The sequence below is a fragment of the Triticum aestivum genome, chromosome 3B (assembly GCF_018294505.1).
Source record: "Triticum aestivum cultivar Chinese Spring chromosome 3B, IWGSC CS RefSeq v2.1, whole genome shotgun sequence".
Taxonomy (NCBI): Eukaryota; Viridiplantae; Streptophyta; class Magnoliopsida; order Poales; family Poaceae; genus Triticum; species Triticum aestivum.
In genome coordinates this window covers 291,372,883-291,391,261 of record NC_057801.1, presented here as the reverse complement: position 1 = coordinate 291,391,261, position 18,379 = coordinate 291,372,883, and the positions used below count along the sequence as shown (strand labels likewise).

The following is an 18,379-nucleotide window of genomic DNA, read 5'->3' as shown; positions in this document are numbered from 1 at the left end:
AATTACTGAGATACTCTGGGAGAATGAAAAAGAGGAAGGGTTGAACCTAAAATGAAAAAAAAATTGAAAGCGATCTTGGAGATGGCATCTGACTGATGAAATTCATTCTTCCTTCAGACTCCGAAAAGAATTAGGAATGGCTCCGGAATAATTAGAAGAGTCAGGTAAGATCCTTGGAAAAGACCTGTGGGTTATGGGCCCACTAAAGAGAAAAAACACCGTTGAAAAGGATGTTGAAGAGATAGATGATGCACCGGAACAATTGAAATATTTGAATGAGGTGACAACCTCGACTTAATTGGAACACAGACGAATCTCCTGAGATGTCTTGAACTCCGGAATGATGGAATGGCGACAGGCAAACGAGCAAGGAGAACACTAGATCCAAGGAAAAGAATATGATCAACCGAAAACTTGAATTGGGTCCACCGGAAAAGAGATGAAGGCTATCAAACAAAAGAGAATTCACCGGTTGAAATAATTGAGGGAAGACTGAAGAGGCTCCGCACGAGTGAAATTGATGGTCGTTAGAGACTCAAGGCTCCGGGAAGAAGAGGGTGGGAGGGCGGGAAAACAAAGGCAACTTTGAAGGGGAAACGATGAATATCTTGAAGAGAAAACACCGGTTGAAATCATTGAGGAAAAAAACAAAGACTTCGCACGAGTAGGAAGGATACTCGATTAGGGACTCCGGCTCCGAGGAGAAAAAGGGTGGGCGGGTGGGAAAAGAAAACAACTGAGGACAGAGAAACAACTTCGTTGAGAGCGGACTGAGGATTGAACTTGGCAAAGACGAAGAGGCTCGAGTCAACTTGACGAGAAATGCACCGGATGAAAAGAGATGAGAACCAACGATCGGAAAACCAACTGCGTGATACTAAAGAAAAATTTGAAGGGGAAGAGGAGTAATTCAAAACACCTACGTCAAGATTCCTCACCAGAGTGACGAAGGGGCTGAGGAGTAAAAATAATTCCTACTCTCCGATATAACTAGACTCAGAAAACAGTTTTCTTCTAGACCCAACAACGGCCAAACTACAAGATCAATCAAGGGGGCTCCTAAGGTCGGTCGAGGCTCTGATACCAACTTGTCACGCCCAATATGCGACACTATCCTAAAGAGACTCGAAGGTCCCACTAAGGATAGAACCGCATATTGAAACGCTTTTGCAAGGTGGATATCATTACATCAACATTACATAATAGACGGGGATACATACAAGAGGCAAACAATGCAACATGAATACAACAATATATCATACACAATATCAACATCCGACTACAGATGAAACACAAACAGAAGCTCAAACAACATCCACCCTGCTAGCCCAGGCTGCCGACCTGGAACCTATCCCCTGATCGAAGAAGAAGCAGAAGAAGAACTCCAAGACAAGCAAACATCGCTCTCGCGTCATGATCATCGCATAACCTGTACCTGAAACTGTTGTTGTAGTAATCTGTGAGCCATGAGGACTCAGCAATCTCATTACCATGGGTATCAACACTAGCAAAGCTTAATGGGAAAGGAAGGGGTAAAGTGGTGAGGTTGCAGCAGCGGCTAAGCAAATATGGTGGCTAACATACGCAAATAAGAGCGAGAAGAGAGCAAGCGGAACGGTGGTGAAACTAGCAATGATCAAGAAGTGATCCTGAACTCCTACTTACGTCAAACATAACTCAAACCGTGTTCACTTCTCGGACTCCGCAGAAAAGAGACCATCACGGCTACACACACGGTTGATGCGTTTTAATTCGGATCTGGTGTCAAGTTATCTACAACCGGACATTAACAAATTCCCATTTGCCACATAACTGTGGGCACGGCTTTCGAAAGTTTATACCCTGCAGGGGTGTCCCAACTTAGCCCATGATAAGCTCTCGCGATCAATGAAGGATATACCTTCTCCCAGGAAGACCCGATCAGACTCGGAATCCCGATTTACAAGACATTTCGACAATGGTAAAACAAGACCAGCCAGACCGCCCGATGCACCGACAATCCCGATAGGAGCTGCATATATCTCGTTCTCAGGGCAACACCGGATGAACACTACGTACAACTAAAACCAGACCTCAAGTTTCCCCGAGGTGGCGCTGCAAGTGGCTCTGGTTCGGACCAACACTTAGACAAGCATTGGCCCGGGGGGGCTATAATAAAGATGACCCTTGGGTTAATTACTCCCAAGGGAAATGTAGGTGGTGGTGAGGCAAATGGTAAAACCAATGTTGGGCCTTGCTGGAGGAGTTTTATTCAAAGCAAACTGTCAAAGGGGTCCCATAAATCAACCAACCGCGTAAGGAACGCAAAATCCGGAAACATAATACCGATATGACGAAAACTAGGCAGCAAGAGTGGAACAAAACACCAGGCATAAGGCCGAGCCTTCCACCCTTTACCAAGTATATAAATGCATTAATAATACTAGTTGACCCGTTGCGCCAAATGGCGCAGAGACCCGCTGAAGACATGCTATCGATGAAAATAGTTTCATGCTGCAAGGACCTTTTGCTAAATCATGCTTTTTTTTAAACATGTTTATTACGTTGTGAAATAATAACATGGAAAAGGGGAAATTGCGTAATATGAATATGTTCAGTTTGAAAATATGCCCACTATGATGAGAGAGTAAAGTTGGCATGGTTGTATTTTTTTGGCAATGGGTTTGAAAAAGGAAAATATTTGTGTGACATGAATAGGTTACTGTAGGCTTGAGCAATCACATAGGACACAAATTGTAACTATTTTTATAAAAAAGAATAGACTTGTCCTTTAAAATATATACTTGAGAAGGTAAACATAGGTGACACAATAAAAAAGAAGGTAAACATAGGTGACACAATAAAACCTGGTTTGATGAACTCTATCGCACACTTTGTGATGTTTGATGAATAAAGCTACACTTCAAAAAAAAGTGACACAATAAAATGTACTTAATACATGATGAACATTTCTTAGAAATAGTGGTCAATTACATCATATAATTTGGTTCTGTACAAAAAAAGTTTCCTGTTTTGTGTATATATCCTAAACACCACCCCTTGCGATGAACTCTTTGTCTTTGTCCACAAATTTGGTTATTCCCCATCCAACATGTCAGTTGCAGTCTCCTGAAGCATAGGAACAACACAAGTTAAAACAATCTGGTCAAACATACACTAAGAATATACTCATGGGCAGTTATAGTGTAGCAGGTTCTATGTAAAGTCAAGTTACCATGTGGTTTTTACGAACCAATGGAGAAAAGCCGAAACACTGACCCAAGAATTAATCTGAGAAGGTCATTCTTCAAGCTGACTCCTAGCAGAAGATGATGCATCTAAGTGAAGTTGCCTGGAGATTTCTTATATGTCCCTTGCTCTCTACTGCAACAGATAGTTGGAATGGCATATAAGATAAGTGTGAGGTACTGACAGAAGCTCACTCTCAAAAGGCACATTCAATATGTGTATGTAATGAAATAGATGTGTTATTAATTAAGTAACCTGAATAAGTTGTTGCATATTTCTTCTAGGGACAACTGTTTATATATTTCTTCTATATCCATTGCTCTCTGATTGAACGATTAGAATGGCAAACAAAGTAATTCTTAGGCATTGATATTACCGACTTACTTGTTCGCAGGCGTATACTGAAATCGAGAGCATAAAGGTAATATGCTATAGCATATATCTGTACTGTAAGTAACAAAAGAGTAGTCTCTTTCCTTTTTTCAACATAACAGTCTACTTATCTGATGCACTTGGGCTAACACGAACATAAGAAAACACCAATGACTAATCATTTGGAAGGCAGCATGGCTGAGTCCTACACATGGCTAGTCAAGCCCTCTTGCCAAGCTGGAAAGTTTCTTACAAATGCGGAAATATCCATAAAATTGCATCTCTCCTGTTCTACTCAAATAATATTTTGTATATATCAGAGGTTTCAAAAGCTAGGTACCAGTTAACTCCTATTGTGTCTGTTTGTATATATATCATTGGTCTGTTTTATTCTAGAGCCTTACTAACCAAATAAAGATCAAAACTTTGAAGTAAATTCTATGCCTAGAAACCAAATAAGAACTACACTGAAAATATTTATGAACTACTACAACAATTCAGACCATTTTAGACTACTTTAGTATGAGACTGTAATCAAGAATAATGAATGTAGGTGGCTGATATCTTGTTCGAACAATAAAATAAATAAGGACATACAGGTAATGGATTTGACCAACAAAACCAAATACTTCTAGATCTGTACGAACTTCTAAAGAATTGATCAAATCTTAAAAGTTAGAAAGGCTAAGCAGATAGAGTAATGATATGTTACACGAATAAGAAAGCATGTCTGCTGACCATACATAGTAGCTGATTAGCGATGATGCACTCAATGCGAACCAGTGTTTCCATGCCTATCAGGATAAAGGTATTCTTTTCTGCAAGGATAAACATGGAAGTGGAGTGATCAAGCACACCAAAAAGAGTTTTCATGACTTAAAAATAATAAACAGAACATGGAAATAAGTGCTTTGAAACATAGAATTTGGAGCTGCACAAAAGATGCAGCTGAAGAGGACTCCCCTAAATAAAAACATCAAGCTAAAAAATTAAGCTAGCAAACCAGTCTGACCTATTAGATATGTCACATGGACAGTAGCACCTACATATTGAAGCAACAAAATTGACAAAAAAAATCCCCATATATGAACATCACAATCTGTGGGCATTAACTAAACACAAATTAAACCTAAAAGAAGTCAAATGATAAATCTTCTACAACATTAACACATGGGTGATAACATCAAGAAAACAATGATTGTGTTCACACGAGAGAAATATCACCTTGTTCTTCTTCACCGAATTCTTCTGCTGGATTATTCCTCCTCTTATTTCTCAGATCGGCCGACATCGAATCAGAAGATGGAGCACCTAACAGAGCAGAGCAGGGAAAATCTTTAGGTCTAGTAAAACATTAGCCAAGCGAGTACACAATTTCTTGTCCCTTACCTTGAGGAATATGAGATCCAAAAATAATACACTGCGATAAGGTGACCATTATGACAATGTCCATGGACCTGCAAGCACCATTGAGTACAATCACAGAAAAAAATCAAAAATACATTACAGAACAACAGGACATCATCACAATAATACCTTTAATCTAAGAGAATAAATGAATAATACTGAAGAAATAATGGAAGGAGAACCAGACGAACATGTCCAATCAATAATCTACGCTCGCATTTGTTGACTCTCAAAACTGCCAACAAAACGGTCCCTCCCAACCACTCGGCAGTTGGCACATGCTGGCCACGAGACAGCTAACCGCCAGGATACGTGCAGCTGCTTGGTTTTTCAGGTTGGAATACCTAGTGCCAATAATTGGAGCAACCAACCTTTACAGGATCGAGAAAGGTTTTGCAGGCCAGCAGTACGCGTCATTCTTTTCACCCCTTTTGTTATTATAGATAGTGTAGCATTAATACAAACCACAAACCACTGGCTTTTCAGTCCACTGGTCTGCACCGGCAGCATCGTAAGACGAGGATCACCGCAAACAATACAATCAGAACCAGACCAAAGCCATCATGCATGTCTTGCCATGCCATGCCATGAAGCCCATGGCTGCAATCCCATGGCTCTGACCGGAGCGATCCGCACATTATGTTGAGCTCCTCCCCCATCTTCAGACAACAGCTGCCCTTCATACGGCTTGCAGGCCGAGCGTCCGGTCCATCCACCCGATGATGTCGGCCGCGATCTCGTCGCGCTCGGGCTCGAAGAGCAGGTCGTGCAGGAACCCCTCGTACAGACGCAGGTCCTTGTGCCTCGACGCGGCCTCCGTGTAGAGCTCCTGTGAAGCCAGCGGGTCCGTCACACGGCCCGCGGTGCCGTGCAGGACCACGAACGGGACCGTCACCTTCTTCAGGTTGTGCAGCAGGTAGGAGGAGATGCGCAGGATCTCATGGCCTGTACGGACCCTGATCGGCACCGTGTAGACCAGCGGGTCAGAGTACTTCGCTAGCAGCGCGGCGGGGTCGCGGGACACAGGGATGCCGCGCTTGTTGGCTCCCTTGAATTGGAACTTGGGTACTATCAGAGAGAATATCGGTGCCACGGCCTGCATTGATTCAGATGAGTCTCAGTGATGAAACGCAACTTGGCATGCAGGTAAAACAAATATGTGTGGCCAATTTTAAGTTTTGGATTTGTGGATGAATTCAAAAGCAGAGCTTCTGAAGTAGCTCTGCTTTTGATATGAGCGTACAATATCAAAATGAGCTCGACTACTGATGCACAAATTGACAGCAGAAACAAACGCGCAATTCCAAGAACATGCACAACTCGGCAGCAAGAACAAATGCGACAGTTCCAGCCTACTGGAAGAATGAGTTCGACTGCTGATGCACAGAAACAAACACGGAAGTTCCTTTTGTGGATAAATTAGGCTATGATCAGAGGCATTAAAATATTTTACAGTTTAGTTTAATGCAACAGAAAATAAGATAATGTCAGATCAGACAAGGCACACTTCTCGCAAAAAAGAGAGAAGTCCACACTAAAGAAGCATGTTCCTAGTATGTACCTAGTAAAAAATAGATGCTACTAATCAATATAACTAAACTATTATTCCGTGAGCAAAAGGAAATCATGGATGTAGCTAGAAAGAATACGCATCTGTCCAGAAAAAAGGAAGCAAACCTCAAGCAACAGAAGACCAAGATGCAGCAACACAGGAGAACGTAGAACCTGCTACATAAACAGAGATGAAGCAATCAGAGGAGGTAAAGAGAACTTCATGCCCCAAGGCATTAAAATATTTTACAGTTTGTTTTGCAAGTTCAAAATTGACACCATGGCGGCCCAGAAGCATAGAGTAAAACACCAGCATGCTATGCATGTCTACCATGTTTCACTTTGAAATAAAGCTCGATTGCAACTGAAATATATCTCCTTGTATCTCCTATATCCCACATACCTAGATTAAACCAGCAAGTTAGAATGTTGTTATTTACAAAGAAACACCACAACAACCTAATCAACTATATCCCTTCTTTAATAATTTCCTTTCTTCTCTGTAGTTCTATTTTTTCAACATGGCACAATGATTCATCCCTATTTAAACTTGCACTGAGATCTAAATTTAGTGTGTGGCATATATGTTAATACACCCAGCCTAAAATCTGAGAAGAGCAAAAACAACAAAACGGAGAAAGTTCCCCTCTTTATTCTAAGTTTCGGTGAACTGGCAAACTCATATGTAGGCAACTCAAGTTTTGCGCCTCCTGCAAGAAATGAACTTCCTCAACAACCTCACAAATGTAGGACAAGTCAGCCAAGAAACAAATGCATATCGATGCATGAGCTGAGAAAACGATCATGTACCTTTAGATTCAATGACACAATTATCCTAGAAAGATCTTAAGCCTAGAGAGCCCTTAAACTGAACGAAAAACAGTAAGTCTGGATATCAATCAACGACACAATAGACAGTTTGCTAGCAATCGACAGTGCCGTTGAAAGAATGCCCTTCTCCGCGGTAGCCAAGCAAGCCCATGACATTCTCGTGGTTTAACTTGGACAAGTCTGTTATATGGAAGTACAACTATTGGAGTCAAATATGAACTGAACAATGTGTATTTATTCAAGCTGAAGGTAAAACTGTATATTACGGCTTCCTGTGATGTGATTCGTATTTTTCTAACCATTCCAATCAGTCCATATGTTAACCAAACATTTGACCCCTAATCACAAAGACCGTATGTGCATATAAATAAAACAGATTAAAATCTTCTTAGAGTTACCAAGAGGAGTGAGCAAAGAAGAGGAGAGGTGCAGCGGGGAGAGGACATTTTTAGCACCCTGTGTGTGGGATGTAGGGCACAGAGTTTTCCACCTATCCAAAAATTCAAAAGTTCTATGTTTACTGAATATCATAAAACTGCATTACCGAACAATTTCAGTAAATTATTCTAGTTTCATGGCAACACCACAAAAATCTTACAATCACAAAATTCACTATGCTTTAAAAAGTGTAAAAATTAAAAAGAAAAAATCATGATTCCATAACAACCAACATAAATCAAAGAGAACACAAATCAAAGGAGAACATGATTCCAACATGGTATCCTGTAAGCTTATGGTTAATACGAAAGATTGAGTAAAATGAAGTGTCAACAGAAACAAGATCGGTACTAAATTATTAATTTGCTTACCTGCAATCCATCTTCAGAGATCACCCTAAACAACGGTCGTAACTTCTATATATTAATTCCTCAGTACTTCCATTTTGTAAGATGTTCAAGTATTATATGTACTCGTTAGAAAAATACCCGTGAAAGTACACTGTTCCAAAATGAAACAATAAATTTGACGCAAACTTAATGACAGTCTGAAGCTGAAATCCTACCTTCAGGCTATATACACATTTTATTATGGAATGGTCTGAATCAAAACTACCCTTCTAGGAAAGAAACTCACACAATGAGGATCATTATACACTAAGAGGAAGGACTAAAGGATAAAATGCAGTCAAATAAATATTAACACACAAAGCTCAACCAGAACCAATAGAAGGGGCGGCAAAAGATGTACAGCTCAACTGTACTGAATGTTGGGGTTTTTCCATGGACCGCAAGCTAATATTTTATTTGCCTGAGAAAATTACAGTGATGTTGTCTACACAACACTGATTACTCTTCCACCATGACCAGCTCTTACAGTTCAATGAGATAAATGGCACGAATACATCTATTTAACTATTGCACACAATATATTGAAAATCATCACCACGCTCCATATGTATTATTGGTTGGGCTATACAAAATGTGAAATATGGTCTTGTCTACTGTAATTCAACGACTGGGATTCTAATCATTGTGTTGGATCAATGATACAATTTTGCTAGGTAACACTTCAGTAAACATGAGGAAAGTGCTTGGGGAATTGGACAAAAATAGTACCTTTAGAAAAACTGAAAAGACCTCCAACGCTGGAAATAAGCTCTCCAACCTGTATGCAAAGTTGCAAACACTATTGATTTAATATGAACTGAAACAAAAACATAAATCAAGAGAAGTAAATAAGTGCATACCGGAGCATGCCTAAACACCATCAGGGTTCGATCTTAAGTCAGGCCTGCTAAACCTCCTACACACACACACACACACACGAAAAGTCGACTTACTAAGGACCGAATGGTTGATTTAGTCTAGCTGAAATTGACACACCAAACTGAGCTACAGATTACAATTCGAAAATGGAAATAGAAATATATATGGTTAATGTGGATGCAACAAAAGAGTTTTTTCTTAGAACAGAAGACCTGACATGGAGAAAGCAAGGTTCAGGAACACAATACAATGGCATGCACCACTCCCAGTTTATCTGAATCCATAATTGTGCATTTTACAGAAGGTATAAAAATCTCCAGAATGTGCAAAACCTGATCATCCTAACCACTTCATCAGAGTTGGAAAACTATCAATCAAGCTTCAACAGCTCATGGAAAAAAAGAGGTGTAAGTTTTGAAATTCTTTGTTTTACTTATATAGCTGAAAGTTTTAGATACAACTTATGTGTACATAAGGATCTTCACTCAAAAACTAAAGGTACATTATACGTCAGGTAACAAAACTAAAGCCACTCAATGTGCTTCCACCTTTTTTTATTCTCAACACTGGATCATTAACATTACTCCAGTTATTTCCTTAAACTCAGAATAAGATATGAGAGATCATAGTTATAAATTTTGTCAGGGTAACACAATTACATGAAAGGGTGCACATAGTACCCAACGCTATCACTACAACTGAGCATGAAGGACTGTCGGACGGGGACATTTCTTCAGTATGTATAGTCTGTCTACCCTACAACAGTTAAGCTGCAAAAAAGAAAATTACCAGATGACCAGACCAGAACAAGTGTTCCACAGAACTATTAGAATTATGTAGCATCCACACAGCGAACGATTGAACTCAAAACATTAGTGCAAGCTTTGCCAGCTGCAATTACCTTAAAAAACCAGAGCAATAGGTAATGTGAGCGGTTACTCCACTGCAGATTTTTCAGAGGTCTAGCAAAAGGAAAACCTTCTATTTTCAGATTAAGGTGAAGATGGCTCCTGCAGTTCCGACTGGTTGTTCTGAACTATTTGAGACATCAGCTTAGATATCTCAAAAATAGCAACAGCGATGAAGCAACGAGCAGAACGGAGATGCCGCAACGGATGAGATCATACAACGTGTAAAATACAGAAAAGAACTTGTCAGAACACAATCACGGCATGCAACAATGCAGATGGAAGCAAGAAACACTAAGGTGTCATTTCTATAAGGTGTCATATCCTCACAATTAACTTGCAGCAAATATATAGAGTAGTTCTTTTAACAAGAACAAAGTTGTAAAACTATATCATAGGTCTATCCTCACATCCGCACCTCTCGTTTTGCATTTGTGATTCTGCATCGACCACCAAGGTAGCATAAAAAAGGTTCGCAAACCAGGATAAACTAAAGCATGCACTTGGAAAGGAAAATCAAATAAACAAAAATGGGCTAGTATACCTATGGATAGGTTAGACAGAGAGTCAGCGAGAACGCCCAACGCTGGCCGAGAACACCCACCCCTATATAACAATCTGGAATTCTGGATGCCTAGTAAAAATCACAAACATGCATCAGACAAGACGCACAAAGAGATAGAAGAGAACCTATGTTTCCTTGGTCCTCCCTACCTTGACCGCTTCAAACTGTGCTGGAATCAATGGTAGGCATGGGGCTGGGCAAGATGGATTGGAAGATGCGCACCTGTTCCTCACCTCGGCCAACCCGTGATGCCTAGCCGTGGTCACTCCTCCCATGCTCGAGGTGCCTTCCACATCTGAGTTGGCTCGCCCAGGAAGAGGACATGCGAGTGTGCTCGTCCGCCAGCGCTGCCTGCGAAGCCGAAGACTTCCTTCCCCTCTTGACACCCTCCGTCCATGGTGGATCCATGGTCAGCGGCGAGCACGAGGCAGTGGGATGAGCTGGCCGCCGGTGACAGAGAAGGAGGTGGAGTGGCGGCGGCCGCTGACAGGGGAGGTGGGAAGGGAGGGGAGACGGAGCGGGAGGGTTGCGGCGGCTATGGGGGTCGAGGAGAAAAGGGGCTAGGGTTTGTGCAGGGGCGGCTGAGGCGAGACGAGGATGGGATTGGGTGCGCGCGCGTGGAGGGGATTGGCCAAATCCTCATGCACGCGGGCGTGGCTTACGCAGCCAACCCGCAGGAAACGAGCCCACCCGTCATAGGCCAGAGGAAATGACCGTGAGGTGAAAATCGAATTTGACTGTTGTGAAGATCCAACGGCTAAAGCGCGTTAGAATGCAGATCGAACAGGGACCAATCGGGGAAGCCTCCTGAAGGTGAGTTGGCTAGCCTCTTTTTTGTTTTAAATAAGAAATATTGTGATATCCCAACATAACCCTGTCCACCATGGAGAAATCTTCAACTTCACCGGCAACTAACAACGCTATAAGAGGGGCTGAGCAAAAGCTGTAACATAGCCAATCAACGGTTTGCTAGGAAGGGTGAAAAGGTTAGAGGCTGACATGGCAATTAGGAGGCTTGAAGAGCAAACGATAGGTAGCGCAGCAAAGCGATAGGACGAAGCAACTAGCATAGCAATGATAGTAGTGAGATCCAGGGTAGCGGTCCTCTTGTCTGAAATCCCGCTAGGAAGAAGAACGAGTCCATAAAGAAGATGAAGCCACGAAGACGAACCAAGTGTAGATGAACGAATCCTCACGGTCGCAACGAAACGGGAACTATCGAGAAGAAGCGCACAACATGGTAAACACACCACACATAAACAAGACATGATGCACAACCAGAAATGATGCATGACAAAGCTACATGAAGCTACTCATGACAAGAGATGATGCATACAAGAGCAACACATCAAAACAAGTTTAAATGAGGCCGGAAACAACATCTAACAATTCCGGTAAGTCCTCATATGCAAATTTCGAAATTGGTCCAGATCTGAATAAACCTTATATTCAAGTTGTTAAACAGCAAGTTAAGATGCACAAAGATGATCTACACGAAATTCTAGTCAAGTTACATATAAAGATCATATAGTTCGGAGCTACGACCTAAAAGATATGAGCAAAACAAGTCAAGTATGGCATTAATGCAAAATGCATACAAACATCAAGCAAACACCTCAAAACAAGGATGCAACATGATAATATAAAACTACATGCAATTCTAAGCAAGTTTCATATAGAGCACACTCAAAACGGAACAACGGTTCAACACACATGAAACAAGATATAATAATAATCTGTCCAGAAAAGCAATTAGGCATCTTGCAAGCATCAAAACAACATGCTACAGCACCCCAACATAAAAACAAAAGGTATGGACATGATGTACAGGTAAAGCATGACAAAACATGAACACTGAGCTATCTCTAGAAATCACTAGAACATGCTCAAACACACATGGCAAGATTGCAAATAATAACAGTTTCAGACTTTGCAGAAATAATATCAGGTTGCAAAGTTTAGAGCTATTAAACAACATGTTACAGAAACTTATCATGGCAAACAAAGGCATGGCATGAACCTACTAATTGCATAGAACAAAAGTCTCTTACTCACCATGAGCCTAAAATGATCAGAAGATATGATGGCGCCCATGTAAACATAGCAAGTTATATGACAGATTCAAACATGGCAGGATCAATGATAAGTAGGCATGTTGGTGAGCTTGTCCCACTCACCACAGAGCAATACATGGCATGGCAAGGCAACCAACAGTAAGAATACATGTTTATGAAGCTAAGCATGGCAAGAGCAAGTTCATAGAGTGCATTGATCACTAGTAAAACACATGGCAAAACTGAACTTCATGTTAACAGGCTGACATCAACATTATTTAGCAACTTTGGAGCAAGATAACAACAAGATACAGCATGCTATAAATGCAACCAGGGGAATGGATGGATAGATCGTGACATGTATAACAAAACATCCTTAGTGAACATCTCTAGATTATGCATAGAATGACTTGTAGCAGCAGATTTACATAGCATCACAAAATAACAGATTCAGCCTAACAAAACAGTAGTAGCAAGTACACTACTTCACGAGCTCGATTCACTCACCACAAGTCACTGAATCACAAGATAAGCATATCATCAGGAAGAAGACATGTTTATGAAACTAGCCAAGGCAAGAACAAGTTTATAGCATGCAAGGATCAACTACAACAACCTTGGCAAAATTGAATAACATGTAAACAATCTGCCAGGAAACATTTTATAGCAAAAGTAGAACAAGAAAACGACATCCTAGACTACTCTATAATTGCAAACAGGGGCATGAATGAATATAGAATAACCATATGTTCAAAACATCCTTACTGAAGTATCTCAAAATATGCTTGGATCTCTCTGTAGCATCAAGTTTACATGGCATAAAAATAACAGCAGAACAGGGACTGAAATCAGCAACATCACGAAGGCTAGTTTGCATGCTCATTCTAGTCACCACATTGATCACAAAAATACACACCATATACCCCTGTAAAGATGGCATGGTGTATCACAAATCACATGTAGACATTAACCTCATAGGATGCACACATCAAACATGGCAAAAATGACAAATGAACATGTTCTATTAACAGACAGCAGACAACATTATATAGCACTCTTACAACGATGATTCAGGCATCAAGATGGACTCAAATGAACATGACACAATGGAATGAAATGCAAAGTATCTCCCAGCGAACATTCTGATATATTATGCATGCAAAACGGAGCAGTATGCGGAGAATTATGATGCGAGGAACAGGGGACTAAAATGCAAATATATTACAAGACTTGGAGGAAAAAAACACAACGAGCGTCGGATAGCTAAAATGCGACCGCGGCGGGTTTTAGGCGGGGCTCACCATTGGGCTGCGGCCCAGGGCGCGTGGGAAGGCAGGCCGGCGCTGCGGGCTGCTAGAGATGGTCCGGGCCTTGGTCGACGAGAGGCCGGCCCACGCGGGCGCTGGAGGGATCGTGCCCCTGCCGATCCTACTGGATCGAGGCAGGGACGAGCATGGCAGCGGCGGAGCAGCGACGGGAGCCGGCGGCGGCGCGAGGAGAGGACGGGGACGGGCAAATCTATGCGCGGGAGTGCCGGATCCATTCCCTGTCCTCCGGATCTGGTCGGAGAAGGGGGCACGGGAGGCCGGCGCAGCTCTAGGCGGCGGGCGGCGCTCGGTGGCGGTGACGGGCGGCACCGGCAAGGCGGCGGTGGTGGCCGGCGACCAGAGACGGCGAGCGACGCTCGGGAGAGGCACGGGGAGGCGGCGCACGCTCAGGCAGAGCCGCGGGCGGCTGGCGGCGGCGAACGGGCCCCGGGGGCCCGTGCTGGGCTTGGTGGGCCTCGGCGGCCGCGGGCCCGAGGAGAGAGAGGGAGGCGCATGGACACGTGGCGACGGGCGAGTGGGCGGGGCGCGGCGGCGGCTGACATGGCGGCGTCCTATTGGCCGGGGTGAGGTGGCTGGCGGCGGTGGACGCGTCCGGCGGCGGGCGGACATGTCCGACGGCTGAGAGGGAGAGTGGCTAAGGTTTCATCTGCGATTTGGATGGGGGAGGGCTAATATATAGGTAGAGGGAGCTAGGAGACTCCAAATGAGGCACGGTTTTCGGCCACGTGATCGTGATCGAACGACCGAGAGCATGGAGGGGAGTTTGCTGGGTTAGTGCGCTGATTTGGAGGGTTGCTGGGCTGCAAGAGAAAAAGGGGGGTTCGGGCTGCGCGGTTAACCGTTGGAGTATCAAACGGACTCCAAACGGCACGAAACTTGACAAGCGGTCTACCGGTGCTATACCAAGGCCGCTTGGCAAACCTCAGGCCATTCCGAGAAAGTTTAACACCCGCTCACAACGAGAGACAAAGAGGGGGACGCCGGAGGGCATAGGAGTGCCGGATTGCAAAACGGACAACGGGGAAAATGCTCGGATGCATGAGACGAACACGTATGCAATGCAATGCACATGATGACTTGACAAAAAGCAACACACAAGCAAATGACATGGCAACGACGGTGAATAACTGGCGGACACCTGGCGCATCGAATCCGGGGCGTTACAAACTCTAGAATAATTAGAAGAGTCAGGTAAGATCCTGGGATAAGACGTGTGGGTTAGGGCCCACTGAAAAAAAACACCGTTGGAAAGGATTGTTGAAGAGATAGATGATGCACCGGAACAATTGAAATATTTGATTGAGGTGATAACCCGTCACAGCCTGGTTTTTGCCCTCTTTCCTTTGCTTGATTTTCATCTGAGTTGGTTTTGGATTTGAAGTTTTTGAATCATTCCATTTGGACTTGATCACTTGGGTATCCCTTGATTTTCACCCAAGTGCCCCCTCTCCTTTTCTAACCCATCATTTCACCCCTGTCCAACCCAACAATATTGTTTGGAATATTTTTCTTAAATGAAAAATATTCATTTTGCCTCTTAAACCCTAGCTAAACTCTTTGACCTCCAAAGCAACCCTCATTTCTGTTGCCCTAAAAATCTTGAGAAAAATTCCAAATATTCTTTGGACCCTAGGGTACATTTCTGAGCAAAAATATTTCACCACTTTTTGGAGTATTTTTGCTATAGAAAATATTTTCACTTATGGGCTGAAATGGTAGTTTCTACAACAACTACCTTTTTACTAGCTCCAATGTAGCTGGTTTTCCCTGTGCTTATTCACCTTAGTAAGAGTCAGTAAAACCCCAAAGCTCAGCCCTTGAAACCCTATGGTTTGACCAGAGTAACTGTTCAAAGTTTCTGTCCAGTAACTAAACATCTTCACCATTTCACTTCTACTGCACCTGGAAACAAACTGAGACGTGGTAACACCTAAGTTTACTAAGGACTACACGCCAGACATCATGGTTAGTGCAAATGTGGCCTGATGTCATGGTCCACGCGGTGACCGCGTTCGTCCGAGTGTGCTGGCATGCCAAAAGCGCGCTCTTCGCGTCGCCAGCGCCTCTGTGGCGTGCGTGCTCGCTGCTCGGCTGGCCAGAGCGTGTCCCCCCTCGCCACCATCCTCGCCTCCACCCCCTTAACTCCTCCCTTCCGCTCGCCGACGCTAGAACTCGCCACAGCGAGCATGAGTATGGTCCGGCCAACGGCATAGTGCCCGTGCACTATGTTCGTCCCTTTCCTCCTCGCTCATGTGCTCGTCCGCGTCCGTCAACACCTCCCGCGTGACCCTCGTCACCTTCCACCTCTCTCTTTGGCACCATTCGTCACCGGGCGCCGGAGATAGCTGTCCTTCGGCGGAGCCCGAGCCCTCCTCGCCGCCCCGCCTATATAAATCCCCCTCTGCAGCCTCCTGGAGCATCGCACCTTACCACATCTACCTCCTATATCCACTAGAAGCCGCAGCCCGGCCGGGCAGGCCGCGGGCTGCCGTCCCCGAGCCGAACTCGCCGTAGATCCCCTCTGGACCGGCCCCGCGGCTCCGGCAACTCCCAAGCCGAGGCGACCCTGCCAGGGCCTCCGCCTCTCCTTGTTGAAGCTAACGCGCCAAGCCCGAGCCCCTAGAGCCGCCCCTAGCCGCCGTCTTCCTCATCTCCGGCGACCACCGTGTTCTGCCTCCGCTTGCGAGGAAGAATCCGACATCGTTCGGTCACCGTTCGCCGCGATACGGGTACAGGCAGGTGCGCAAGAGCCTTCTCCATCGATCCCTCCCTCTCGTTTTCCTCCAAGATGCCTCAACGCCGGCGTAAGCTCCGGCGAAGCGCCGCGCCGCCCTGTTTCTTTCTCCCCTCCCTCCGGCCTGACTAGCGGGGCCCGCTAGTCAGCCACTCATTATGCACGTGAAGCGGTATGAGTGGTGGCGCCCTGGGGAAATACGCCATCGACGTTACCCCCTCTCTGTTTTCTTTTTTTCAAATTTATTTAAATTCTAGTAGCATTCAAACAGCCATAACTTTTATTCTACAAGTCCAAATGTAGTGATTCTTTTTGCATTGTGTTCTGTGTTCAAAAATCTAACAGCTCCCAAAAGATGGGATTTTTCCTTGCTGTCTAGATTTTCTGGCAATTTTCAGAAGGTTTCTTGATATTTTTCTTTTGTGGTTTTTGAATGTTTTCAGAGGAACCAGCTTGTCTTGAGGGTCACCAGGAGCCTCGTGAACCTCATCAGTACTAAGGAAAGCCACGGTAACATTTTCATGGTGCCACTTCAATATTTATGATTTTCATACTTGAACTTATGAATATTGATGCATTTAAATTAGTTATAATAAATATATTCTGTTATATGCTTGTTATGTTAAAATGCTTGAACTTCAGTATGTTTGAAGTAAATATTGTTAGTAAGGTAATGAGAACTTAGTTGCAAGTGATAAAAAAATAATATGGTCATAGAATGGATGAGTAATTTGAATATTATTTTTGCATGAGGTATAATGATGATAATTGCTAGAAATAGTTCTGGTATAAGTAAAGAGAAGTTTTAACCAGTATAGTAGAAGTTTTAACCAGTATAGTAGCATGAGTTTATGTTGGCTCCATGGGAGCGTGATTGGTGCAGTCTTTGCACGGATAGTGTGATGCATATGTTAAGTGATGCATGGTATGGCAGTATGACACCGGTTATTTTATTTTCACATTAAAGTTGAACCTGATTAATAATTCAACTTGAACATGTTGTTGACCGGGTCGTGGTGCCGCTGAAACAAGTCTTCCTAGTGTAACCACACTTGCCGGTATGGGACGACCTTAATGCGTTTCATTGTCGTGCCTCTGGTCGGTACCTCAATTTAGGGAAGGTTATGGGCGTGCTGTACCCTGGCCCGGTAGGCAAGCATAACCTTGTGAGCCCGTTGTTAAGTTGATTTTGGTACCGGATCCCAGTGTGGATCATGGCCACGATGGTGGTCGAGGTGTCTGGAGGTAGACACGGGGCCACCCAGGACTAGCCCGGTGGGGTCTAAGTCGGAGGGGCCGGGAGAGTGTCATGGCAGTGGAATGGTTTCGTTGGAACACTGTTGGTCCACTCGGATGGGAGAGTGAGGCCATAGGTTCCGTAGTGTGGGTACAGTGTACTAACCTCTACAGAGTGTTTTTAATCTATCGATAGCCGAGTCCACGGATACAGACACGCTCGAAAGTAAGGTACACCATGGGTCAACACTTAATAAATATGCACACTAAATTGCACTAAGGATGATAGTGAGGTCATCGTGTTGAGTTGGACATGACTTGTCGGGTTGTGATCGCCGTAAGGATCACGGGCCACGAGTTGTTCGGGTTGTGATCGCCGTAAGGATCACGATCCATGAGATGGTCGGGTTGTGATCGTCGTAAGGATCACGAGTATGTTTTGGTAATTTTATGTTTGTT

The 18,379-nt window shown here is 43.8% G+C and overlaps 1 long non-coding RNA gene across 50 annotated transcripts; it reads right to left on the bottom strand.

Moving 5' to 3' along the window:
• Positions 1–2,832: 2,832 nt before the first annotated feature.
• On the bottom strand, positions 2,833–11,207 carry LOC123069758 (uncharacterized). Of its 50 annotated transcripts, none has more exons than XR_006432901.1 (12): positions 10,791–11,199; positions 10,548–10,637; positions 10,074–10,156; positions 9,077–9,996; positions 8,946–8,994; positions 6,685–7,569; positions 5,199–6,103; positions 4,990–5,057; positions 4,825–4,911; positions 4,344–4,418; positions 3,259–3,363; positions 2,833–3,108 (listed from the first exon to the last, which is right to left on the bottom strand). It is a non-coding gene; the product is annotated as an uncharacterized lncRNA (long non-coding RNA). The 50 variants fall into 50 exon arrangements; XR_006432902.1 differs by having other exon boundaries at positions 10,074–10,147; XR_006432897.1 differs by having other exon boundaries at positions 9,077–9,132; positions 9,997–10,156; positions 10,791–11,197.
• Positions 11,208–18,379: the final 7,172 nt, after the last annotated feature.